Below are 2,574 nucleotides of genomic sequence, written 5' to 3' on the forward strand. Positions count from 1 at the left end.
TGCAATCTGGATTTGTTTTATCATGCCAATTTGAGGCATTCTGTATGGGCTGGTTGGAGGAATATTATTTTTGATGTACTATGTGTGAACATGTTGAAGGGGCATGACCATCAACGGGCTTGTGGCAGAAGTTTGTATGTGAGTAGCTCCTACCTTTTGTATACTTATTTTCAGTCTATCAATCAAAGGGTAGAATGATTACATGTGCAGTTATTTTGGTGTGAGCTTTGACAAGGGATGCTGATTGTTATGTTGAAGGGGCTAAAATCTTCCTCGGTAAGTGATGTTCATTATGCATCTGATAAAAAAAAGAGGCTTTAGGGAGTTGATTGTGCGCATGAGAGGTGGTCCTGATATTAGGCTTGCTATAACATGTCATATTTAACACGTAATGTTCTTTACCAACCAAATGTTCACGTTTTAGATTATAAAGAATGATGACCTCAAAGACAAAGAGCTCCAAGAACTCGGTTCTGAAACTTTTGGTTAGTTTGAGTAATGAAATGTGACCCTACTGGAAGTTCTACCTCATTTCAGTTCTTCTCTTTTCCATTTAATTATCTATTTCATTCCAAGCTAACTGTCTTACATACCTATATCTTTCAATGCAAGACTACACGAGGACTATGGTCTATGGGATATCAAGCTCCTTCAAATAATCTGCACCAGTTCTTCTGGAGAATAATGTGTATGCATGGTCTACAATGAAGTTTACAAGATAGATTCACTTACTCACAGATTCAGCCTAACATTTTCCATAAGGATTATGTATGTTATACCAACTCTCAGTAATCTCTACTACTAATGTCTTAGTTGGTAGTCTCGCCTCACTCCACCTCATCCCACCACTCCTATCTTTCGTCCACCTTTGACATCATCACATCATAGCATTGGGCTGGCCCATTAACATGTATGTGAACGCAATCCTCCCATCGCCTGCCCTCCTCGCGATAATCCCGACATCCGCGCGCTGCCGTCCTCTTCTCCCTGATCTCCTCTACCAGCGTGCCTTCCTTGCGATCCTCCCGACGTGTCCTCGTGTCGCTGTCCTCTTCTCCCCAAACTCCTCTACTAGGGGGACTCCTCTATGACCCAGGCGGAGCAAACATTGTACGTAGGTTTTTTTTGGCTTTCACCGGTTCGTTCTCTACCCCTCCTCCATGACTCCCTCGCCATCGATTTTTTTCGACGTCTAAATGCAATCCCTACGTGAGGAAGTATGATGTGAAGGAGAGAGGCCGCGATGGCGAAGGTGAGGTGGGCGTCATCCCGTTTTAAAGGAGAGGACTCCAGCGAGAAATGTCTCACTACGGCGAAAACCGAGCGGAAGGGGAGGGTCCGACAGGAAAACATAAGGGTGTGTCATGGGGTGGAGTTTTTATGTTTGGTATGCGTGTTGGAGATAACAGGGTTCACAGTTTAGACATTTTTCTCTCCAGTATGGTCTGGATTTGTGGGAGCCTGGACTGTCGCATTGTTACATTTTTCAGACAGTGTATCATACATACAGTGAAAAAAATCCCTTTTATTATATACAGTATAGCCCTTCAATATGGCCATGTTTATGCTACACTAGATCGTGGGAACCTGCCGTCGACCACTACTATGTTACTTTGCATTTAAAAAAACTTATAGTAATGTCATATGCATGACACTAATATAAGTTACTCCTCGTTATGACCAGCCTTAGTCACATATTTTATTGTCACGAGGAGATCGCACATGAGTATATGTACCTCATCTTTTCACGAAGGTTCGTGCCCACCTACCGGGGTTTTGGGCGGTGTTGCGACTTGCGAGTGAGTTGGATGCGTCCGGCCAAAGGATGACCTCGTACGTTTTTGGCGGCCAGATACGACCTCTATCTGGTACGTGGCGTGTGCAGCAAAGAGAGTCCACCGCTATATCTTGCTTGGGTTTTGAGACTGCATCCGACACGAGAACTGAATCCAACGAAAACTTGGTACCCAGCCGCGCCACACTGTTCCTTCGCGGACATGCGATAAAATTGAAACGATACTGAGAATATTAGCATGGCCCCTGCGCAAGGATGATACGCACAAATCAGACCGCGCCACCCTGTGACACTCCTGTCCAGTTCGTCCATCTAGGCGCAACGTGAAACAGGCTCGGCCGTTCGGTTTTCCAAGGACGTTTTTCGAGGGAAAATAGCGCCTGTTGGCGGCTTACCGGCGCTATTTTCGACGTGGGGGGCTCCGGTTCCCAGCCACGACCAGAACGACATCGACCCAAAATTTAAAACGCCCAAACTCGACGAAATTTAGTTAATTTGAATGAAATATAGGCAATTTCATTGATATTTAGCCGAATTTACATAGATAAAACATAAAAACTAAGCCTAGTTCATGCCGAGGAGGTTGTAGAAGACGGTGTAGTCGTCGTCCCCGTTGCCGTCGCTCGGCAGCCCGAGCACTGCCCCGGATCGCCGCTGCGGGACGGCTTGCTCGCCGCAGAGACCTCGTCGTCGCTGTCGCAGAGCACAATGGTACCGCCCTCGTTACGGCCGTGGCGCCGCTCGACAATCTCTTCCAGAACACGGCCATGTCCACATAG

The 2,574-nt window shown here is 46.3% G+C and overlaps 1 non-coding gene across 1 annotated transcript; it reads left to right on the forward strand.

Moving 5' to 3' along the window:
• The first annotated feature begins 1,983 nt into the window (after positions 1–1,983).
• Positions 1,984–2,085, forward strand: LOC123063802 (U6 spliceosomal RNA). Its single transcript, XR_006430566.1, has one exon. It is a non-coding gene; the product is annotated as a U6 spliceosomal RNA (small nuclear RNA).
• The last annotated feature ends 489 nt before the right edge of the window (positions 2,086–2,574 follow it).

Source organism: Triticum aestivum, chromosome 3A, assembly GCF_018294505.1.
Source record: "Triticum aestivum cultivar Chinese Spring chromosome 3A, IWGSC CS RefSeq v2.1, whole genome shotgun sequence".
Taxonomy (NCBI): domain Eukaryota; kingdom Viridiplantae; phylum Streptophyta; class Magnoliopsida; order Poales; family Poaceae; genus Triticum; species Triticum aestivum.